The following is a 26,276-nucleotide window of genomic DNA, read 5'->3' as shown; positions in this document are numbered from 1 at the left end:
ACAACTGAGGCTGCAAAATAATTCTTGCTTGAATGTTAAGGAATCAATACACCTGACAAATGGAATCAAACCTTAATTTTTGCCTTGTTCACAGTAGGACAGTTAAAGAAGTCCCTACAGATCACTTAATGATGTAAGAGGTTCCTTTAATTCAGACCATTTTTTTACTGCATGCTGGTCAAAGTGAGGGGAAAATTGAATTTTTAACATTCTTTACCACACACATTTTATCACGGGAACTTTTTCTTTGCAGTCAAAAGAGAAGGAGAATGAATCCAGTCTTTAGTCAGTAAATCTATTGGTGTCTTAGGAAGCAACCTTCATGACCAAGTGGAGCTGGCAAGACATTTTGCTATGGATCTTTCTTAGACACCACTGACTCATTGAGACTAATACTTATTATATATATATACTAAGACTTGGTTTTGAGAAATCCTTGGTTTAGAACAAATGCTTGTTTTAGAAAAAGTTTTAAATGTTTCTTAAGCTCTTAGGTGTATATCCTGGCGTAGGTATATTTTTGCTTTAAAATTAGAAAATATTTCTAGTAATTCCTTTAGGATAAAAAATTATAATATTTGAAATCAAACACTTGAAAATAGTGAAAGTAAAATTATTGAATTTAAATGAAATTGGAATAAAAGTTTAAAAAGATGTTTTGCTTATGGCAAAATGAGATTTTCCAAGCTCCAGGCTTTTTCAGTTTTCTGTAAAAGAGGTTTCCTTCTCTAACCTCTCTGTTCCATCCTTTCTAATTTTTAATTATTTTTATTATTTTCAAATAACAAAGTATACTGTTTTCCAAATTTATTCTAGGAGTGCCTCACTGATCTCACTGTTTTGTGCTGACAAAGGCCTAAGAGGAGCTAATGAGGGAGAAACCCACAAACAGGGTAGTCCCATTTCTGAGACTGACAAATTCACACAGTGCTAAATTGCATGGGATTTTCCTCATCTTTTGCCTGTTTGTTCACTTGATCAAACAAAGTATAATAGATCAGGCAAAGTAGGAAGCTTAGGTAAATGGTAAACTTTCACTCAGATGTTGCCTCTGCTAAAGAGTTGAAAGTCAGAAATTAGTAGACATCAGAGAAAACTATCAATAACACTACCTGCAACTCCTATAGACAATGCCCTAATTCCACACCTGTTAATGAACCATCTGTTTTTCTGATTTACCCCTGGTTTTTTTTTTACTTGTTTTGTTTACACTGGCTGTTTGCATACTCATTTCTTCTCAGAAAATGTTCTTCCTCCATAAATTTCCTGGGAAAAAATCCTGAATTCAAAGAAATCAATGGCACAACTTTCACCAATACCCTACCTGAACTTCTGTCCAGCATTTCTTGAAATTTCCTAGTACTTTTTTGGTTCAGCCTATTTTTATTTATATCACAGTGATTTGTTTCTCATCTGTCTATATCACAATGATCATCTCATGTTTGGACTTGGATTCCAGTCTTGGGGTCACTTACTGCCGCGGACCGGAAAGGGGGGGGGGGGGACCGTGGCATTGCACGAGTCCGTGACACAAAGGTGGGATGCAGGTAGAGTGCTTTATTCATGCGTGCACCCGGTCTTTTATCAGCTTGGGAGGGGAAAGGGCCAGAACATAGGGCAGAGCATGAGATAGACAAGCGGGGGGACAAACCAGGATAGGGACACGGGCAAAAGAGGGAGGAACGTGGGAGGAACCGGGGAGAGAAGGGGCAAATGGAGGCTGTCCCCTCTCTGCAGCTTCTCCAGGCAATTGGCAGAGAAACAGAGGAGCAGGGAGGTGAACAGACCGGGAAATACAAATTCTGGGGAATCATACAATGTGTATATACATAATAACTGTAAAGTCTGTATCATAAAGTCCTTTCAATCACTGTACATCTTTTTCTACTTCTGAGATTTTCCCCATTCTGATTCCTGGTCCTTCACAATTGGCCTTCTTGGCCACCTGGACACACTGCTGGCTCATGTTCGGCTTCCTGTCAATCCAAACTCCCAGGTCCCTTTCTGCCTGGCTGCTCTCCAGCCACTCTGTGCCCAGCCTGTAGTGCTGCATGGGGTTGTTGTGACCACAGTGCAGTACCTAGTACTTGGCCTCATTGAACTTCATCCCACTGTAATCAAACCATCTCTCCAGCTTGTCCAGGTCCCTCTGAAGAGCCCTCCTGCCTTCCAGCAGATCAAGACTTCCCCCAAGCAAATTTGCTAATGGTACACTCAATCCCCTCATCCAGATCATGAGTAAACACATTAAACTGAACTGGGCCCAGCACTGATCCCTGGGGGACACCACTAGTGACAGGCCGCCAACTGGATGCAGCCCCGTTCACCATCACTCTCTGGGCCTGGCCCTCCAGCCAGTTCCTAACCCAGCAAAATGCCCCTGTCCAAGCCATGGTCTGCCAGCTTTTTCAGGAGAATGCTGTGGGAGGCAGTGTCAAAGGCTTTGCTGAAGTCCGGCTAGACGCCATCCACAGCCTTCCCCTCATCCAGCAGGCGGGTCACCTGATCATAAAAGGAGATCAGGTTGGTCAGACAGGACCTGCCTTCCTAAACCCATGCTGGCTGCATCTGATCCCTTGTCCATCTTGCAGCTACTAAACTTAAGCTCTTAGGTGTATATTCTGGCCTAGGTGCATGAAACTTCGTCAGGCCATCAGGCAATTTATATTAAACCATCATGTGCATGTATTACATGTGCATCTAGCCTTTTATTACTCACCTTTTTTTAATTAAACACTTTATTAGACACTATATTAAGTATGAAGTGGTATAGATCATTCTACACCCTGACAAGGAAGGAGAAAAACGATGATAGCAACACAGTGACTGTCCTTCACATTTCATTCACTGCAGAAGTGGACAGCTGACCACAGCAGCTAAATCATGAGGACTTGCTGTCTGCAGAGCCTTGCATTATGCTCGAGCTTCTAGCATCCCAATGCATGAAATGTGTAAGTGGTTATCAGGGCCAATGCTGGAGTTGTTCATCCAGCCAAACTTCCCTCCTTCTGTGTTCACATGGAAGAGCACAACTCTTATGAGGAGAGGCTGAGGGAGATGGGGTTGTTTAGCCTTGAGAAAAGGAGGCTCAGGGAAGACCTAATGACTCTCTATGACTACCTGAAAGGAGGTTGTGGCCAGGTGAGGGCCGATCTCTTCTCCCAGTTAACAAGTGACAGGGCAAGAGGATATAATTTGGATATTAGGAAAAATTCTGTCTAAACTAAAATATTGGTGAGGCATTTGAACAGGCTGCCCAGGGAAGTATTCGAATCACTGTTTCTGGAAGAGTTCAAAAGATGTGGATGTGGCAGTTAGGGACAAGTTTTAGTGGTAAATCCAGCAGTGCTGGATTAACTATCAGACTCTACCTTAGAGGTCTTTTCCAATGTAAATAATTCTTTGATTCTAAGACGATCTCTGTATGCAATTTTCTCTATTTAAATCAGCCACAGGAGGTTTTACTGTAGCTTGGGACACTGGTAGGAAGAGAAAGGGGACACTGGTTCAGGAGAAGGTTATTTGTATAAAATCTTTGGCTAGTAATAAACTTTTCTTTTTATACTAGAACACTGCTTATGGCTCCTGGCTATATTCAGGATCACAAAGCTGAAAGCAAAGCTGGTTTATTTAGCCTTTGGGGCTTTTTTGCCCTCATGCTACTTACAAGCCAGTCACGATTTGGCCCATAAAGTGCTCTGTGCTTTGCACTTTCAGAGGAATGATTAAGGACACTCAGTCTACGAATAAGCTATTTGTACTCCACAGTAATCAGCAAAACATTTTTAATAGATGCTGTAGTGTTTGGCTTTGACTTGCCCTTTGCAAAGTTCATATCATCTGCCATCTGAATCATAGACAGCAGAGGCTCTGAGGTCTGATCTCCCCGCTATTTGCCAAAACTGAAAAGATATTAAACATAGGGCAACAACATAGACATGCCTGACGCTGCTGAGAGTAAGCCATGTTGTTTAGATTTTCTTCTCAAATATTATCTTTTTGTACATGACTTTTAAGGATGAGCTATTATATGACTACGCTTTTAAGAACAAAACATATCAAATTATGAGAGTTCATGAGTCTATTCTGCACCTTCTATCAAATGCTTTTTGTCAAACTGATAAATATCAAATATTGATTTGTGTCATTTTCTTGGCACTCCTCCTGAATTTTTCAAGTTTAATGGATCTGCCCCATGATCTTCATTTGTCATGGAATCCATAGTTATTTTCAAGTGAAATGACAGCTCTTATGATTGAATAGGAACTTCAGCATTAGTCCAGATAAAATTTGTCTGCTATTGATTAAAGTCTGGTGTCTCTATAATTATGGAAGAGTCATCTATCACCCTTTTTTTTCAAAACACTGTGTCAATAGTAATCTCAAATAATAGTTTTTTTCATCCTATATATTAGAAAGGTTTTTTAAGTAAGCACTGGGGATTGAATTTATACAGCTTGATATTGGTGCATGTAACCACTTACCTCTTTGATACTAGCACCTCTTGGCACCAGGTTAATAAATACTTTTAAGAAAATTATGTGAAAGGATGTTGTAGTTTCACTCAATGGAAGTCCTTCAGGAGTAAAGGACTGCATTTGGCACTGCTTAGCAGTCAGATTACAGCCTTCATGGTCAGACTGAATAAGTGAGAGGAACTACTTCACATACTGAAAAGTAAATCCCAGTCATTCTTGGCTTATAGTTTCCAATATCAGGGATGAAATATTTTTCTAAAAATTCACTTTTAAAATGAAGTTCTGTTTTCCTGACAGCTGTCACATAAAATGTACACTTAATGAACTCCAATTTCAAGGCAGATACTTTAAGCATACTTATCTAATCTCATTCTGAAATGAACCAAAATGCTATAATAGTGGTATTGTTGAGAAGACTTGCAAGGAGTGATCCGTTTCTTGTAAGAAAATGTTACGTAGTTTAGGAGTGCATGCTGGAATATAGCTCCCCCTCCTGCTGTGTATGTGTGTTTGAAGTTGTTTCTCCACCTAGCTTTTTTCAATAGTCATGAAAATTTAGCATAATTTATTACATTTGAATTTTGAGGACCCATATTTTTAGACGTTTTCTTGTTAGAGGGAGTGCTTTCACCGCTCCTTACCTGAAAAAAATACCTGAAATAAACAGTGGAGTTATATAATGTCTAAGTAAATTCATATTTTTGATTTTTCATATACTTCAATAACTCTGAAAGAGTCAACATTATTGCAGCTCAGATAACCTTAGAAAAACTTGCTCAGGTACATGTTACCCTAAAATGATAAGCTTTTTTTCATTGCTCCATTGTCAAAAATGCCATTTTAAAACAGCTACCTTATAGTCATCTTGTGAGCACTCAGAATCATCATCTGTTTCTTTGTGGCAGCTAGTGGAAAAGTAAATTTCCAGTAAAGTATTTTCTGTTAAAAGGTCTGTTTCAGTGACTTGCCCTGACTTCACAATAGGAATGACAATTGAGCACCAGAAACAAAAGGCTTTGGATACATGTTGACTAGTTCAGTGCTTTCTTCTTACTATGTGACATGATGACAGCAGAATGATTTATGATGCCTCATAAATAAGAGGTAACTTTTTTTAAATTTATTTTTATTTTTAAAATAAATAATTCTCGCGAGTGAGAAATATGCTCTGTCTAGAAAGATGAGAGAAGGACACAGTTCAGGAATTACTGCAGTTTCATTTACAGTCAAGCTTCCTCGTTAATCCTTGTATGTGTTTTGCACTGACACTCAAACCATGACCGAGTCTGCAGTTTTTAAAATGTGGGCTCATTAACTTTGGCTAACATGATGGTAAATCTGGATTAAGATTTGAGGTAGTAACGAAGCTTGATTTGAGCTACCGCTTGGAGCAGCAGTAAGAACAATGTCTTCTTGTTTTGCATGGAGGTACAAGGTCCAGAGTGGAATGAGAATGATGTAGACAATCCTCTAGTGAGAGAGAGGAGGTGAAAGAAAATGGAAACATGGATAGAATAACAGCTGGAGGAAATCTTAGCAGCTCATCTCTCTGAGTGTCTTTTCTAGTCTCTGAGGAAACCTGTTGAATTCTGTTTTCTATCCAATATTTGAAATGTTTTTCTGTAGGGCTGAGACCGCTAGCTAGCAGCATGGAATTAATTTTTTCACGGGCTTTACCTGGGCTTCACTCTCAGCTTACCTGTTTGTTACAAATATGTTATAAAATAAACATTGGTTTGATTTCCTGCTCTCTTGGGTTGTCTAAGATTTTCTTCTGGTTTGAGTTGGGTTTTTACTCTGGTTTGGTTTGTTTTTCTCTTTGAGTGGTGGGGAAGAAAAAAGTGTCTGTGTATTTGTGTATATCATTGCATACACAGTGATCACAGTAATTTACAGAAACAATAGATTTAGGTATCCTCTGCCTATTTAAGGATGTTCAGAGAAGGAATGAAAATTAATTATATATGCTTGGGGTGCTTTTGCCAGACTCATCATTCTTTATGCTATTTCTTGGGATCTCATAAACCCATTTGTAATATGCTACAGTGATCTTGGAGATTCCAGCCTAATTTTAACCCAGGCTTTATAGTTTCCTTTCCAATGAACTTCTTGGAGTAAAAGTTATATTTTTTGCAAGACAAACTGTGTCTGCTTTCACATTGTTATTAGCAAGAAGCACCAAAACAAATCTTCAAGTTTTTTTCTATTCTTTTTCTTTGGAGATGAATATGATATAAAAATAAAATTGGTTAATTGCAACCTAAGCATCAACGACTTCTTAAAAAAATGTGTCCTTACCAGTATCAACAGCACAAAAACAGTCAGAGGCACACACGTTTTCAGTACCTTTTTGCACCAAAACCTGGAGCACTTCTAATAATCCGTGAATGCTGTGGGGGCCACCATATCAAACTTGATGGACAAGATTCAAAAGTTACTAACAAGAAGTATGGGAAAAGAAGGAAACTTTTAAAGGATGCCAGAAGATACACATTTAGCTAAGAGATTTATCTTTTCTAAGGAGAGCAAGAAGTTCCTTGAAAACTTTTATCCAGTTAATATTTTAGTAGAGGGGTTTATCATTCTGAGGTACCATTCTTAACTCCTAATATGTATAAGTAAGACAGAGAAACAATTCTCCATTCAATTCCACTCTTCATTTGAGCAAGTGTGGGAAAGAACAGTTTAGGGACACAGACATTGATGAATGGCTTTACTACTAAATTCTCGGTAACCTTTTGGCAGTGATTTGGACACTATCAACCTTTATTTTTAGAAATATCTTCTATAATAACATTTAGAAAAAGAATGTTGGAATGTTATTTTAATATTTCATATTTAAATGAATATTCAGAATATTTACATTAGTATTTCCGAGTTTATTTAAATTTATATTCTACTTCAGCAGGAAACACAAAAAGTTAAACGTATTTATATCCATTAGAGATAATTTAACTGAGCCATTTATCTTCCAAATATCTTCATTGATGCTTTAAAAGAGGAGAGTGGATTTAACAAAAATCTCCAGCCTGTCACTAAATGATAGTTCTAGGATAATTTAGATAAATGGAGGTAGAGCTTGATCTTGAACATAGAGTGGCATGTGAAGAAGGTAGAGTCACACTTTGGATATCATTTTTATACACTTCTTATATCTAGATTAGGACAGGAATGGAACCTTGGAAAGAAGAACAATAGATTAGGTTAACTGGTGGGAACTTTACCTTCAGAAGAAGCCGTTGTTGGCATGGAGTTGGTATTATAATCCATTGTGGTCTCGGTTCACGCACTGGCCACATGTGAGCCGATGTTGCAACTGGAAAATTTCACTTCTGTGAGGGGGATATAAGAGGTGGTTCTGGGTTGGATGGCTGAGAAGGACAAGATGCACACTGCTTTAATCCAAGGGATGCCCTGAATGTGCATTACCTGCCTGTCCCTCCCACCAAGCACCATGCTCCATCTTCTTCTCCTGCTCAGCAGTTTTTCAGAAATCCAGTTAATTGCTATTGCAAGTAATAGAATAAAGTTGCATTACTTACACACTTTGCATTTCAGTGTTTGTGATTTTGGGAATCCTCACAAACCTAGAACACCAGAAGATACACAAACATATATGTTGGACCTAAAACATGGGATTGTCCACAACTTACTTGTGTGTTGGCAAATTTTGTATCAGAAACCTGGTGAAAAAGTTGGTCCATTTTTGTCAAGTTTCATGGAACAATGCCATTTTTTTGCCATTTGATCTGTGGTCAAGTAATGAATTGCATTGAAAACAAAATGAAATGTGTTTCTGCTGTTGCTTTGTGCCAGTGGGCAAAAATAAGTACTGCTACTGTGATTGTCTTTCTAAAAGACCAGGCAATTTATGAAGAGTGGACCACAGCGGGAAGAAAACAAACAGACTGTATTACTGGGCTGCAAAGCTCATTGTAGATTTTGTAATTTGTAAGGCTTTTAACTAACAACTGAGACTTTGATGTATGTTTTTTGTTAGATAAGTGTGATGGCTGATTTAAACTCTGAAGGTTTATTAATGTTGTTTAGTAGGAAGCCATTTTCCCATTAAACTCTGACATACCCAGCAGCAAAGGACAACACTGTTGAACATCTCTGGAGGATGCCGTGTAAGAAATTTGATTTATGAATATTTTCATAAGTAGCAATCTATGAAAAATGTAAATGATACCTTTATGTTGACTTATACCCTGCCATTCAAAATATGGTTTAAGGACAATGTGTGAGCATCCAAATGCACAAATGCAATTGTATGTAAATGGGAAATGATGACTCTTTTCTCTGCAAAGGCTGGCAGTTCCATTCACACTGATGGAAACTTAAGAAGGTTAGAGGCACAGAGAATCACTGAGCCCAACAGGGGCATTATCTAAGTTGCTTTAGTACCCTGATCTGGAGTGTTGAAGACACATTTCAGAGACAACTGAAACGATAGGGATTTTTTCTTCATTTGGTTCTTGAAGTAGTGTATGCACTAATGTGTGTATTTCAGCTTCTCTGCACTTGTTGTCAAGCCTCAAGAAAGTTTGAAGAGACCTTAAGGGAATTATGAGAAAAAGGTTCACAGAAAATAACATGCAGGTTGTCTGTGGTTCACTCATCTTGCTTTTTGCCCTCAGGTGTGGGGCATTTCTAGGTAAGGCAGAAAAAGAATTAACACAGGGTAGAGCATTGGGCGGGTAGCTTTCTGTTAGAAACAACCCCACCAAAAAATGCAAATAAACACCTGTGTCATCTGCTATTACTTGCCATTCTTCATATTTAGTTTTGCAAATTGGCATCCAGAACCTGTAAGTGTTCTCTACTGTCATCTCCATAAGTGCTTAAGCTTACTTCTCTAGTGCTGATGATGCAGTGGTGGTAATGCCAGGTCTTGGGTGTGCCCATTCAGTCATGTTAGGAAGAGTGATTACAAGGAAAAAAGCATTCAATATGCTGTTATGAGTGTATTTGAACATCCAGTATACAGGTTGGGTTCTGCTCTCTATAGTACCTGGTAAAATAAGACAAATTGCTACAAAGTTACGACCAACACAAGATCACAGTGGTTAGTAAGGAAATATTTCTGCTCTGCTTCTGTGAGAAAAGAATCTGTTGCAGTACGGACTTTCCTTACTAAAGATATTTTGGGGGCTAAACCAGCTACTGAAAATTAGGTGGCCTTTAGTCTTTATGAGGGTCTTCTAGTAACACTTATCTATTCAGACCTGTATTTCAATCTCTGGTCACTGAGTGCCTTTGGAAGAAGCTGGTATAGTCCACTTTGTTCTAAACCAATAGTGGCCCATGCCTCTAACCACAGAAACAGAAGAAATTGAAGAGGCTAGATCATGAATAAAATCCACCAACTCATGGTACCCTCTGGATTAATATGGGAGAACTGCGGAGCTCTTGGGGCAAAAGCTATGGAGGGCAATCAGTTTTCAGAATTTGAGACTAGAGCAAAGACCAACAATTAGGATGTTAACTATTACCAGAATATAGAAGCATAGCATAGTTTGGGTTGGAAGGGACCTTTAAAGATCATCTAGTCCAACCCCCTTGTCATTGGCAGGGACACCTTACACTAGATCAGGTTGCTCAGAGCCCTGTCCAACCCGACCTTGAATGTTTCCAGAGACAGCACATCTACCACCTATCTGGGCAACATGTTCCAGTGTCTCATGACCCTGACAGTAAAGAATTTCTTCCTTATACCTAGTCTAAATATATCCTCTTTTAGTTTAAAAACATTACTTCTTGTCCTATTTCCATAGACAGAACCTGCTTAAAATCTTGTCCCCATCTTTTTTTAAACTCCCTTTAAGTACTGTAAGGCTGCAATGAGATCTCCCTGGAACCTTCTCTTGTCCAGGCTGAACAACCCCAGCTCTCTCAGCAGAGAGAAGTGTTCTTCAGAGGAGAGGTGTTCGACCTCTCTGATCAACTTTGTGGCCTTCCTCTGGACTTCAAGGGGTCCATGTCTTTCTCGTACTGAGGACCCCAGACAAAGCAGCCCAGATGGGGTCTCATGAGAGCAGAGTAGAGTGGCAGAATCACCTCCCTAGACCTGCTGGCCACGTTGCTTTTGATGCAGCCAAGGATACTCTTGGTCTTCTAAGCTGATAATGGACATTGCTGGCTCATGTTCAGCTTTTCATTCATCATTAACCCTAATTTTTACCCAGGCTGCTCAATCCCTTCATCTCTCAGCCTGTATTGCTACTGGGGCTTGCCCCAGTCCAGGTTTGCTTATTAGTAAATTTGAAAGAGTGCATTTATGTCTGATAGGTGTGCCAGAGTACTGCACTAATATCCATTATGTGATTTTGTTTTTCTTTTTTCTTTTTATTATGAAAGTTCTATCAGCAATTTGAATTTAGAGCATTCTAAATTTGTACTTTTTAAATTCACTTGAAAGTGGAGTGTTTTCTTTTGTCAAATCTCTTAATGTAATTCCACTATGAGGTTGAATTTAGCTGAGACTCAGAAAGCAGTCTGCACTTGAAACATGCTTTGAATTTAGGAGAAAGCAGCAGACAAAAGGTGTTTAAGTGCTGTGTTTTCTATGGGTCTTCTAATTTTGCCCATTCAGATTTTCTATGTCATGGATGTTGAGGATGTTTAGTTTCAGGTTTACTCCAAAACATCTTGCAGAAATATGCACCCTAGAATTCTAAAGAGTCACAAGTGCTATTGCTTCTTAAAGGGATAATTTGCTTGAGTACAAGTCGTTAAAAATGTCTGTCTTAATCACTGTGAACACAGTGCTCTTGACTCTGCTAAGTCAGGGATCTCTGCGCTACACTTGATTATGCAGTGAAAATCTGATGGCATACTGCAGTATGGGCTAAGTGGTTGATTTTTTTTCTTGGTTTTGTGGCCGTTTTTTTTTGTTTTTTTTTGTTTGTTTGTTTGTTTGTTTGGGTTTTTTTGTTTGTTTTGTTTTTGTTTTTTGTTTTGTTTTGTTTGTTTGTTTGTTTGTTTGTTTTGTTGTTTTTTTTTAATCCATCTGTAACAGTGTGGTTGTATCAGTGAAAGCTGATCTATCATCTTAACTCATTAGTGTGTTCTTCTTTCATGTATTATGCACAACTCAAAGTCTGTGTATATGACTCTAAGGGAAACATTTCCTTAAACAGCCCTATTGTTCTTCAAATGATTGTGAATATTAATGTTCCCTACTTCTAAGACCTTACAAAATAAAAAGGGGTTTAGCTTGGCCTTTGTTTCTGTCATATGCAACAAGTTTCAATAGCTGTATTAACCTATGGAAGATGTTTATAAACTCTCATGTAATTGCTTTGCTCCCTTGCCCTGCATTTGAGCATACTTGTAATGATGATTAGCTTACTTCTTTATGCTCTGAATGTTACCTGTTCTAAGTTCTGTTGTCCAGGACTGAAACTAAGAAAAGATTATTTACTTTTGGTAGATAGTTCAAAAAGTCCCATACGCAACAATTTCTTAATACTGCTTAACGTTCCTCAAAACTACCAGTGAATATAATCCTGTTTGAGCTTGTTGATCCCTTAGAGATTTTTCCTTCTCTTCCCATCCTAACTCTTAAAAATATAATCTATTCCATTCTTGTTCTTCACAACAGCTTTTTCCAAGTCCCAAGTGCAATATTGTCCAGTGATGTTTTCTCCACACTTGGCTTTCTCTAGTGTTGCTGGTATGTTTTCTTTTTTTTTGTATGTATTCGTGTATATATATATTCTGAATCGAATATCTATTTGCTTTTTTGTTCTGTGATATTTTGTTTTACATATTTTACTGAAAAAATACATATATATATATACATATATATATATATATTACATTTTATGTAGAATTCAGGGCTCCTCCAGTTACTTAAGTAAAATAGGTTCAGAGACAGCTTCTTCTTCTGAATATACCAGAAACTGCTAAGAAGACACAAAATACAAAAGAAATAACTAAAATAACTACTCTTGTCTGCAAGCCTTCACCATTCCCAGTGCAGTACCCAAGTGTAGTTTAAGTCTCTCTAATTTTCCTTTACCATATCTGGCAATTTTGACTCTGATAAGGTTTTTCATAAATATTTGGTTTTTGTTAAGGTTATTTCCTTGACTGTGGATGCAACAACTATTACAGTTGATCAGAACTGAGGATTTTGACAGTAGTAAGCAATTAACTTGCAATTTACTTACCTATACCTGCTTAAGGGTGAGTAATAATCTCTTTGATTAGCAAATCTGTTTATATTGTGTATATGGAAGGCTGCCCAATTTCCAGACTACTAAATCTATTGACATGGTCATTTTCTGTCTAAATCGACCATCTTTCATTATTTGTAGTCTGACTGTCAAGGCAGTGGAAAATCCATTCTAGGTATTTACCAGGTGATTTATAAGCACTCAGTAAATGATGGTAGGGCTTGACTTTGAAGTATATGTGTTTGCCAAACCTGTTGTTCCCAAAGAAGTTTAAAAGCTTACAAAAAGGAGGAGGCAGACAGAAAACTAGCAAGCTTGGGGGAAATAAGTGTCATTGGGTGGGAGAAATACAGGTATATATTGCTTGACTTGGTATTATATTATTCTTTAAGTGATTGTGAAGAACCCTCTGTTCACTGTTGTCAGCCTTTTTGTGTTATTCTTAGTAAAACCTCAATTTGCATATTGCATAGCTTAGCCAGGTTCACAAAAAATTAGAATCCCTCAGAGACTTTGAAGCATTCTTTCCTTTAACATTTACACTAACTTCTGGAAAGTGTCCTTGTGAATTACTCTGTAATTACAGTTTGAAGGACCTGAAATATCAAACTGAGTCTAATCTGCTAAACTATTAACTGCAAATAAGTATTAGGAATCTAAATGTTATGGCTTTGGGTTTTGAGGTTTTTTTCTTGCTTGTTTAAAGTTCTACATTTTCAGTTCTCAATGAAAAAAGTAGCAAAAACATCTCAACAAAATGACAAAAATTGAAAATTGAAGACTCTTCAAAATGTTGTTGTGATTAATTAGATTTGCCATAAAATCATCATGATATTATTCTCTGCCCTCACTAAAAGCACTAATAAAATATGAAGACTGACAATTTCCAAGATGATATGTTTGCAATCATAAAGCCTATAATCTACTCATATACAGAATTTCCCTCTGGTGTTATGCCTATTTAATCCTCTAGTCATGTAGCTTTGAGCCTAGCAACCTCTGGGGTCCAGTTAACATCTTACAGTAGGTGTTCGCTGTATGTTGGGGTTACCTTGAAGAGGTAAGTCTTTAAAGTTGCTCCAATGTGTTACCAAATACAGAGAACAGGGAGGAACAACCATTAGCCCAAGATGTTTGGCTCAGCTTGTTTCTGCTGCTTTTCCATGTTCCTCCAGATAAGTCTCAGGACCAGGCTGCCAAGGTAGCTTCCAACATTCCTGGTGTAACTGTGGTTCCTCTTGATGGTATGATGAATGAATTTACTGTCTTGAGACTAGGGCTTTTCCCCTGTCAATGGTGCCAAACAGAGGTGGGTTGTCATTGCTAGCACTGTTCACGAGATGCACCCTCACTTTTCCTATATCCTCTGGGCCCTCAGGAAAGAGGACATCTGGAAGGAGGCTGTTGTCATGTCCTGACAGCAGAGAAGATCTGTCCTCTGTAAGCAAAAGTTTCAGATGCAACCGTAGTGCAGTTGGATCTGCACACATTCAGTTTTGGGGTGCACTGAGTTTGCACTGTATGTAGATCGAATTGTTCTATTCATACAGTTTAATGCCTAATTGTGGCAGAGACCTGGGATTTGTAGCTGCTGTAGCAAAAGAGTTGGGTCTCAGTGGTGCATACTAATAGTGAAGCTACTTTAACAGTGTTCTTGACATCTCTGTTACAGGGGTGACATTTGCTGAAGTGGAGTCTAGGGTGATTATAGTGAAATGTAAAATAGGAAAAAGGACACCGTGTGAAAGTGTCATCTTTATACTCTGAAGGATGGCACAGCCCCTTTGGCTGTGGTAACAAACACTGCAGAAAACTACAAACTGTCCTAGTTAGACTTGATGCATAGGTATGGTTTCACACCAAGTGTTCTACATTTATCAGCAGGTGGATAACCTTCTTCATGTTGTTTTCTCTTTGTCAACCACCTGCCTATACTGATACCTCCAGCCTAGTGTTTTAGTTCAGGCATCAGTGCTGCTTACCCAATGGGAATCTTTATACTCCTAGGATTACACAGACTTCTACTTAATCAGGTGGTGTTTTATATCATGTATGCAATTGAAATTATTCTTTTGCAGTTGAAATTATTATCTGAGTTATATGTGAGCTTTGAGGAGGGCAGTCATGGAGCCGGTAATTTGTAGAGGATTGATTCAAATGTAATTTAGAGGACTCTCATGTCTTCACTGAAACTTGTTTAGAGTTCTTTTATAGTGAGTGGAGAGAAAAGAGTACTTCAAAATTAATTTGCTATTTTAGATGAACCTCTTCAAGGATGTTCTCTTTCTTTTCTGCTTGGTATAAGAAAATCTTGTAGATATTGAATAGTGAAGGACATAACTTTCTCCAATGTATCTGATTATATATGTCTTTCTGGTCCCTAACTGATCTCTGTTCTCTTAAATTTTATGTTTGTGAGAGCCAAGTCACACTGAAGAAAAACATACCTCTGAATTCTCTAGTGTATGTTTGTATTCTAGAATTAAGTTATTAATTAGACATTGTACGTTACACGTGTTTTTGAATTGTGCTGCTTCATACTTTTATGTAAATAGCAGTAGTTATCCAACTTAGTTTGCTTTATCTGCATATGTTTGCATCCTCTATTTGTATTTTATTAAAAAAAAATTTATTTTATTAAAAATAAATTTCACATTGGGCATGAATAAATCATTAACATGATTTTCCGGTTTTTAACTGTGAGTCACACAAGTGCAACTACAGAGAGAACTGTTAAATTAAGAAATGTAAAGTGCCATGTTACTGATTCCAACACCAACCCCCCGGCCTGTTATTTCAACCAAAGTTTTCTTTCTGGTATTATTTATCTTTAAACCTGGAATAATGAAATAAATCAATGTAATTACTTATGCAGTAAGGTACTATGAACATGAGTAAAAATTGAAAATTTTTCTAACTAAATGGCAAGTTTTTCCATTTGATATATTCAACAACTGATCAAGATCTTGCTCTGCTTTTCAAACTTACTCAAATACGCAATGTCACTGATTAACATGAGAAGAACAAGAAGTTCCCTTATTTGTCATATGTATGAGTCTGAGAAATTTAAAGAGCTATCCCGTGAACAGAAGCTCATGATAATGTTAGACTTCAGTTATTGAGGAAAAACAGCCTGAGTGGCATTGCAAAGCCCCACTGACAGCTGTGCTTTTGTTTCAGAAAATGGAGGAGGTACAGAATGCGACCATTTTAATTTATATTCTCACTCCATAGGGATAATGCAGGGAGAAGTTAAAGTGACCTATTAAAGTTGGAAGTGTTTGTGAAATGACAGTGTTCACAATTCCATGGAAAGGAACAGAGTGGCAGAGTAAAGTTAATAAACTTGGGAAAAATCAGTCTTTTGGAAATGACAGGCAGGGTCTCTTGAGAAAAATGTCTAAGTAATAAACCTCTCTCTTCTTACCTTCTCTAAATATGTTACAAGTAAATGGAATATTTTAAAGAAATGGTAAAAATCTATAGTGGAGAGGTTGTTTTTTTCTGTTGTTTTGGGTTTGTTTTGTTGGTTTGGTTTTTTGTGTTTTTTTTGTTGGTTGGTTGGTTTTTGTTTGGGGATCTTTTCAATATTTTCGCAGTGCTGCCCGTGGTCCTCATTTTTTGGTTACAGGGAACCAAACTAGCATCTAAAATGCTTAGGAAGATTGGCAAGGAAGATTAAAAGATTCATGGAAAAATTGGAGAAATAAAGAAAAGTATCCATCACACTTTGAACAAATGATAGCATTAAAGCTTTTGGTTTGGGAGAATAAAGATATAGTGTAATTAGATTTCTAATGCATTAATTTTTAACACAGGCAGATAAAATAGTTTTAAGAGCATTTCATTACCTTGGCTGTTTTTAATTGGCAAACTATAATGTATTTTTTCTTCAAGGGCTTAAAAACAGAAAGAGGAGCTTTTTTAATCATTAATTACTTCTGAGAAATAATGGAGGACAGATTAGATCCTAGGGGACTGAAGAAAAACAAACAATATATAGAAAATGTAGTTTAAGGGTGAGGAAAAAATGAACACAATATTCAGTACTAGGGAAGAAAAAAAAGAACTCTAAATGAATAATGAATCCATTTATCGGACCTAGAGGATAATGAAATAAGAAGAAAGCAACCAGATGAATTTGACAAGAACAAATTACACCAAAAAAATCTGCTTACTTTCTTCAGTAGAAAATGCTCATCTAGTGGATAAAGAAATGGGAGAGCAGTATGTGATATTTTACTCTGGTAAGAATTCTGATGTCATCTTATGCGATATGACCAAAATGACTGGTGACATTGACTGGGTGAAACTGCTGATCAGTATATGTGCAACTGGCTGATCTCCTGCCCCCCACCTCACACTCTCTGGTTTTCTCTCTAATCAAAAGGGCCTTTGATGGTACAGCTCTATCTAATGTTTTCAAATTTAGCTTTGCTGTTGGAATACAGCATATAGTTAGAACGTCTCTGGATTTAACTGTCTTAGGTATATATTAAATATTACAGGAAAATACCAGAATAAGCTTTGAGAAATGGCGAAGTGGCTAATCACGGGTACTGCAGTGGAGGATACGAGGGCTTGCAGCAGATGGTAAGCCACATGTCTAGAACAAGAAAAAGGTCAAGTAAACTTTTTTTCTTTTTCTTGTAGGAGTAGAAGAGCAGATAAACTGAAATGAAGAAGCAGGAGTTTTGCTTATAACACATGAGAGTTAATTATTATTTTCTGATGCGGATGAAACTCTTGAAGAGTGTGTGAAGTTTTAAGTATCATCCTTGAAGAACTCTATAATTAAAGTGAAGGATATCCATTAAAAAAGAAATCCAACAGGTTTGGTAAACAGTGAAAATCATGAAAGAATTCAACTCTGGTAAGTTTAAAAAGAGATTACCTCTTTTGCAAGATACACAAATTCCTAAGAAAAAGATTTGAATTACTTTCCCCCACCCCAGTAGTACCAGGAGAAAATGGGACTAACTTGTAGATGTTTATAAAAAATGAGAAAACCACTTTTAAATGGTATGGCTAATAAGCCACTGGAATAGCCTACCAAAGAAGACCGTGGAACCTCCTTCAGTTAATGCTGTATGTAGTCAACAAGTTTAATATTGGTCAGAGATGATCTAAGTGAGCTCCTTTTCCTGCTGGATGTCAGGCTTGTGGATCTGGAGACCTCTTCTAGCCCTGCCTTAGTATATTTTTTCTTATTCACAGATAATGTGCTTTCAGGATAAGTTCTCTAGTTAAAACTACTGAGAGAAGTTTTGTAATGAGAACAGTATGTTCAATAATTCAGAACACAGAATGACTTGTGTGGGATGACTGCAGGTACATTGTTATTGCAGTCAGTATTTATGCAGGAAAATAACTCTTTTTATCAAAGATCCCATGTAGCAAGGAGTTAATAACCAGCTATGTAATTTTACCTAAATACTAAAGGTAGATAAATATCAACAGAATATGCAGTGGGAAATAGATTTGGATTTGATCTTTTCTCTCCATTATTATTGCCATACAAAGCATTAGCATGAAAAGTTGGCAAAATATTGTAAAGTGTATTTTATTATCTATTGCTGCTATTGAATATTTCTGCCTGATTTTAGAGCAGTTAAGTTTACCAAAAGAAATAGAACTTAAGCTTATTCAATGTTGTTACTACTATGTTTTGCATAATTTATTTTGAGTTTAAATTTCTGCTGTAGCAGTATTTAATGAAAAATAATATTTCAGGGATATATTAATTTATTTTACTAGCTAGCTAGAAATAAATCCTGAAATATTGAACTATATACATTCATATTTATTTTTCCCTTGATATTCCAATTGATTTGGAGCGTTCTGACTTCAATAAAAAAAAATCAAACCAAAAAAAGAGATTCTGATATTTCTGAGAGCTACTGGGTTTTAAAAAAGCTAGGGAAATACCAAAGAATTACACAGAGGATAAAATAAAATGTGTAAGTACATATTAAAATTTCAAACACATCTACATTTCCTGAAACAAATTGAAAAGCTGCCTGTTCTGTCAATCTGGTGGATTCATACAGGAGATAATATTCTAGACAACTATTGCAAATGCTAATATTAAGTGTTTCTTTTAGAGAAAGAAAGAGAAAATATTGGGCAGTTTTCAAACTAATGATACAGGTTGTGCCTGCTTGCATATTTTTATTTTTTTACCATCTGGATTTGTCAATAATATCTGTATTCATATAGAGACAGAGAATCACCTTTGAAGGTGATTTCTTGTTAACTAATATTTTTCAAAATGCCCTTTCCAAATGAATTCAATCAGTTCATAACATTTCAGCCTGAGGCTGCCAAATCCACCTGGAGATATCCACATTTTAGGGTCATTTGTGAGGTATAAATCAATAAGAACTCAGTCCAGTTCATTTATCTTCTACTTCCCTTTGACTCATCAGCTTCATGAGAAAAAAAAAGAAAAACTTTCTCTCCTTTGCAATTTTCAGAAGTAGTACCCACCCAAATTATCCCAAACGCCTAAAATTTGGGCCATCAGTCAACCCTTACAACCATAACTTCTCTTCTGTGAACACTTTATTGCAAATGCAATTAAGGATATACTCCTCTTTAAAATTGTATACCTAGTGAGCCAGGGTATATATTTCAGTTTCATCAAGGTCTGAAGCACCCATGTATGCAGTCCCACAGCTACAACTTGCTCACTAGTAGATTGATGTAAGGTGCTTAACAATGTAACTACAGTCCTGTGTAACTTAGCTAATGGAAACCCTCCTCCAATTATATTGTAAATGTTGTCTTCAGAAATACCAGACTGTGTGTTGCTATAGAAAGAGAGAACACAATGGGATGTAAAACTTACTTGTACTAAATGTTGTGGGGGAGTGGATTCCATTTAGCAACTTCTCTTTCTGCTCTGCAGCACTTGTCACCCAGCACCTCTACAGATTGTCAAGGTGCTGTCCAAAGCTCATAGAGCTCCTTAGGCTCATAGACTTCTTAACCTTAAACAATGCACATGTAAGGAAGCTTTCTCTACAGAGCTGACACATTGGTGCTAATACCTTTGGAAACTGAGGATGGAGGATTGTTTTTCAATATTTATTTTGTGGTTTTAGTTGCAAAAACTTCAGAAAAAGTAAATTGTTTTTAAGCTGTACAGGTGCAAGATACACCACCTTCTCAGTCCCTGATAGTGGGGAAGTCATATCATCATCATCATGGCTGGGCTTCACGAACGAATATTTGGGAAGGGCTCTACCCACATTTGTTACAAGTGTGTTGGTGGCTAAAAAGGCCAATACGAGATAGGCACGTCCTGTTGCAAAAGGCACAGCAGAAAGACTCCTTAGCTGGTATATGCAGCAAGACACGATTCTTTCTGCATTGTCTTTTCTCCTCAAGAGTGATCCTGTGTGCTTTCTCAAAGGCATCAGCAGCGTTATAGATGGTGTGTCTCCAGACCTCCTGATTGGAGGCCAGAGTAGACCAGTTATGATGTTGATCAATATGGCCAAGGCTGAGATGATGTTTCAGGGAGTCCTTGTATCTTCTCTTCCGGGCTCCTCTCATGCAGCATCCGGTGGCAGATTCTCTATAAAGCAAGATCTTGGGGAGGCGGTGGTCCTTCATCCTGGAGACGTGCCCTGCCCAGTGCAGCTGTGTTCTCAGTAACATGGCCTCAATACTTGTGATTGCTGCTTGTTCTAGAACAGATGTATTAGTCATATAATCTGACCAGTGGATGTTTAGGATTGTATGGAGGCAGCATTGATGGAAGCGTTCTAGGAGACACAGGTGGTGGCGGTAGATGACCCATGATTCAGATCCATATAAAAGAGTAGACAGCACTATGGCTCTGTAAACACTGATCTTTGTACTTTTCTTCAAGTGTTGATTTCGCCAAACTCTTTTATGAAGCTTTCCGAAGGCACTATATGCCTTTGCTAACCTGTTGTCTATCTCTCCATCAGTCATACCATCCGAGGAGATGAGACTACCTAGGTAATTAAACTGCTGGACTGATTTGAGCTCTGACTGGCCAATGGTGATATGGGGATGATGGAAGACTTCCTGAGGTGTAGGTTGATAGGGAACTTCTATCTTCTTTAAGCTGACTTTCAGCCCAAAGAGCTCAGCAGCGTCTGCAAAGCAGGATGTTAAACGCTGCAGGGCTGCTTCTGTGTGGGCCACAAAGGCGGCATCATCAGCATAAAGCAGCTCCCATTACTACACGTTTTTAAGTGTTTGACTACTAGTCTGTTACATCTCTAGTGTTTTTTTTTCTTATACTTATCTCTGAGGAGTAGTTTAGGAAGTTGAATTCTAGTCCCCCAGATCTAATTATAAGATCTCAGTACTTTGAAATTTTCCTTCACATTACATAATACTGTTACTGATGTCTGCATGTCCTTTTCAGACTTCATTTCTCTATAGCCATGAGGATTGATAAATACCCAAGTCTTTAAGTGTTGGGGAACACAGACCTGAATGGGAAGAGTTTCAAGCCTGGCGTAAGATCTACAGCCCTGAATGAGACACTTTACACTGGATAAGACACAACCTCACCAGAATGAACTTCTATTTACTGGATTTGACATTGTACCGGACTGGACAGTTTTCTTGTTATCCCCAGTTTTCCCCAGTTTGTTGTTATACTGTTATATGGTAATGTGTACCCCCAGTTGTTGTTTTTAAATTTACCCTCCATATTGTCTCCTTCTTCCCCTCACAGTTTTCCCGCCTTAACCCTGTTTTCCCGCTCCTCTGCCTGCCATTGGCTGATCCTTGGTGCAGTGCAGAGGCAGCTACCATTGGCCCGTTTCCCCGGTTACACCCAAAACTCCTCCCCTCCTTACCCAGTTACCCAAAATCACATTCATCCCTGAGTTGCTAGTCTTATGCTCCTCCCTAACCCAAACTCCACCCCTAAACCTACCCTTTATAAGTTACTGTTTCCCTAATAAAGTTTGGCATTGCTTCACGAGACTCTCTGCTGTGTCCCGAACCCTTCTTGCAGTGCCGCGTCCCCTTTCCTTTTCCCCGTGGGTCGTGGCATTTAAGATCTTCTTAATCTGTAATTGTTCTGTATGTTTCTCTACAATGCTGTCTTTACACTTTTCATTTTCTTTTATTTGTCATTGGTTTCAGACTTTTGATGTTAATTTTGGGTCTTGGTTCTAACCTTGAAAGCAGCTAGTGAGTCAGCCAAAGGTATGAGAGAATTAATTTTGATTCTGAAGTTGCAGAATAGTTGGTCTTTAGGGGCATATGTGTTTACATGTGTTTTTCAGGAGCCTGCTCTTGTACCCAGGCATTCACCCAGGATGTAGGTTCAAAAAGACACACATACACACAAACACCCCTCTGTTCTCCAAATTCTGTTATTTGCAGCCCATTTTCATGGACATTGTCTGAGAATTGAGCAATTGCAACCAGAGTTGCAGTGATATCTGTGATACCTGCAACAAGGCATTGATATAGCACCAATTCATCACATAAGAAACAGAGGTTTTGCCTAAAGTGAGATGCAGAGAAGTTAATTACTGAATAGGTTTATCATCAGATAGGTTGACCATTAATTTAGACCACTTGCTGTAAATATTTTAAAGATATTGCATTCAGAGCTTTGCTGAAGACACTTTGAACCTGTCTTTCAGCCTGATATGAATAGTTGAAATCAGCCACAGATGCTGATTGAGACAAAAAAAGATCCTGCAAAATATTTGCACAGGGGAGTGATATCTGTCATGTAAACAACCATTTGAAGAAGTTTTTCATTGCAGGGTAAGAGCTGTGCCAGAAGTTTTCGGCCAACCATACTTGGTTTTGCTGACACTGTGGCATATTGATATAAATGATTGACTGCATGTTGACTTTTACAGAAACTCTGTGAACACATAATAGGAATCTCTTCAAATTCAATAAATATTCATATTTGAGACTGTTTTATCTATATTCAGAGTTGGATTTATTTTCTCATTGTGCTGTTCCAGTTAATTTTACAACCTTCTATTTTGAAAACACAAAGTTTTTGTTAGTTTTCCTTCAGATAGTGATATTCTATCTTTGGTATTTGCTCCAAGGGAACTAAGATTTAGAAAGTGGCAGTGCCTATGGAATTGTATTGGTTTAAATTGCTATCTCAGGATTTATGTCTTGATAGATTTTTTTTTTCCTTAAAATAGCTTTTTAATATGTCTAATATGGCTGAACACTGTGAGCCATGCAGTTCCTATGGAAGATGACTGTCCGCCTTTTGTGCAGAGTAAGGCTGGACAAAGAGGAAGAGAGAAGAAACATTTGGTTAGCATAGTTGGCAGCCGTGGGCTGGTTTCTGGATGTGAATTATGATCTGACGGTTGCTGTGGATGGTATGTCTCCATTCTGTTTGATCCCTGAGAGCCTTTAGGCAGCACTGCTGACACATTCCTCTTTCTCTTTGCATCTCCTACCATCATCTCCAAATGGCTTTCGTCTACCCTTTCTTTTAGACTGTCCTTTGTTTTCCTACTCTGTGTTATTGAGAAATCACATGTAAATAGGTGTGCTGGGATCTTCATGATGGTCTGTGTCATCCAAATTTGTCATTCTTTTATCCCTTTCTGGGATAAGAGCACCTTCTGGTGCTTCCACAGACATACAATCTCTGTTCCTAGCAAATGTAACATTGCTATTACAAATCTCTGTGCAGAGTAAGAAGAAATTGTTGATGTGCCATGTATTTTTTTGATGCACTGTGTGGAAAAAACTTGGTAGGGATAGCTTAGCAAAAGTAGAATAGAAATTGGCAGGATAAATTAGTGTTCTCTGAAATTTGTACTTCAACAGCCTTAAAAGGAGCTGCAGCCAGTCCTTTAGCTATTGGATGTATGAGGCCTTGTGATAGCTTTCTTTGCTGTGCTTTTAGCAGTGCTCTTCCGTAATCAGAGAGCATGTGGAGAATGATACATGCAACTAACACCCCATGGGAGCAGAGAAATTCCAAGAGCTGGTGCAAACACAGGAAGCAGCTGTTGGTAGCTTTTTTCTCTCTGTGTAAGAAAGATACCATGAGGTACCAGGGAATGTAGATCTTTGTATTCTGAGACTTCAGGCAGCAGGTCTAATATAAGGACTTCCTTTATCCTGCTATTGCCTTAGGACTCACTTTCCAGGAAAACAGAAAGTGAGCTACATAAACATAAAATGAGAAAAAACCCCAGTAGCTGCCAACCCATTGGAGTTGCAGGGGTTAATGGCACTGCAGACCTTAAACTTTGACTTCCTCTTTAAAAACACTGTTGCTTTGTGAGTCATGCTTTTGTACTCTGCCTCAGAAAGCTCAGAGTGTAGAGAAGGTTAAACATAGAAATAATAAAATAAATAAAAGAATGTTTTAAAAAGCTAAAAGGAAAACAAAAGAGTGAGGTGTCAGTAGAACAGAGACACCAAAACAAGAAAAGGAAGACTGTGGGTAAAAGTCATGAAAGGAAAGCCAAATGTAATGGTGAAGTCAGAAAAGATAGGTAGACTGATGTTACAAAGAAAGATAAACCCAAGTGGGTGATGTAGGAATTAGTCAATGGAAGCATTATAAAGTATAATGCAAAGATATTTGTGACAATGTGGAGTAACAGCCTAGAACAGCTATAACTACACAGCACAACACAGATGCTTCTCAGGCTCTGAAAGCATTATAGCTACATCAGCATATGCCTGAGTTAATTAATGCAGGTGTGGTATGGTGCTGAGGTGGCTGCAAGGCTTCCAGCCCTGGAGTGGGCAAACTGGCAGACGGTGTGTCAGCACGGCACTTTGAGTTGCATCTGCGAGCAAAGGCCAAGGTTTTCTGACCCAATCTAATACAAAATATAAACAAGAAACCAGGAAATGGCCTTTCTGCAGAGTTTCAGGTGATGAGGAAGAAAGAACGGAATAGGAAGAAAAGGAAGCTGGAGAAAGGGAAAATATAGCTAGAGGGGCTGGGTCTCTGAAATAAGAAGAAATCAAAGAACATCGTGCCTCCCACACATTTACCCCAACAGCTCACATCCTCCTGTCATTCCCTCCAGTTTACACTAATTGTTTGAAGCTGCCTACTTGTGAAGAGCTTTAGAGTAAAGGTGAAAAGGAGTGCAAAAGGGCTGGGAAATATTTAGCCTGGAACAGCTCACAGTGGCACTGCTCTTCATTCTGTGTGGTATAAACAACTGTTGCTATTTTCAAGCTGATTATCACTCACATCACTTTTGGAAAGAACTATAAGTATGCTGTTTGGTATTTTTAAAATCCTTGTAATATTGAGTTACTATGGCCCATTTACCCTGTCTTTTGGTGGGCGGAATTGAGATAAAGAGAAATAGACAGCTAGCTCAAGTTCAGAGCAGAAGTCTACCCTAGAAAATATTTCATTCCAGACCTCCATAGTCTTACTCTGCTGTCTCATCAGTGGACATCCATGTGGACAGTCCTCCTCTCATCAATTCCCCAATATAGTAATAAAAATATCACAGATAACTCCAGCACTTGTAGCACAAACTCAATATCCTTCCTAGCACAGGGATTCTGTGACTTTGTCCTGCATTTAGATGAGAGCTACAAAGGAATGAAGTATAGTCCAAGGTAAATGCATTGGTGAATTGAAATTTATGTGGAAGAATGAACTAAGTTAGCAATGTAGTTTTGGTGCTGAATTAAATATTAAAGTGAGTGAAATTGCTGCATACAGTTCGGACTGTCATGCATTTTAATATTTAATTCAGAAAGCCTTCTTTTTAAAGCTTCTCAGTTAATCTTGGAGAAATAAAAGACAAAATCAAATTCTGACCTGCTACAGAAATTTAAGTAATTGCTTGATTCAGAGTTTCTTTCAATTCTGTTGTGAAGAACTTGTCTTCTGAGCTGCAATTAAAAAAGATGTTTTTCCACTGAAGCCTCAATCTAGGTGAACTGACGCAAACTCTCTTTTTTTTTAAATTACTTTTAAAAATTTATTTCACTTTTAATTCATAATTATCTTATTTTTTTCCAATGGTAGCTACCCATGGAAGTTTCTGTAAATCACACCAATAAGTACTTTTTAAAAAAATGAATAGAGAGTTCCAAGATTGTATGTAAAATATGAATATTATAATTATAATAGTTCAACAGCTGATTGAAAAGTACTGAAAAATAAAAAAAATTCATCTGTAAATGTGGAGAAAATTAAGTACAATGGTCATGAAAAAAATGGAAAAATTCCATTTATTTCAAGATGAATATTTATTAGAAAATGTAAATTATGATACATATATATATACATAAGGCATTTGAAAGGATGCTGCTTTGGTTATAGTATCAAACAGACAAGATTTGAGGAATACTAAATGACAGCTGTAATCTTTGTGCTGTTTTATAATCCATCCCCATCCCCTTTATACTAAATGAGATGGGATACGGAGGAAATTGTATGTGATTTTATATCTGAAGATTGCATGTCACTGTGTCTATGGAAGAGGGGAAGCATGAGGACCTCTGAAAATAAAGAATAAATATATTTTAAGCTCAAGTCTGCAATATTTATCTGAAGTCATAAGTGCCTATCATGAGAGCAACGCCAAAGTTTTCAACTGAATCTATTCTTTTTCTGGTTCTGAACTTTGTGAGC

The sequence above is a fragment of the Manacus vitellinus genome, unplaced genomic scaffold, assembly GCF_001715985.3.
Source record: "Manacus vitellinus isolate BGI_N305 unplaced genomic scaffold, ASM171598v3 scaffold_1_pilon, whole genome shotgun sequence".
NCBI classification, from domain to species: domain Eukaryota; kingdom Metazoa; phylum Chordata; class Aves; order Passeriformes; family Pipridae; genus Manacus; species Manacus vitellinus.
Note: the sequence above shows the minus strand (reverse complement) of the source record.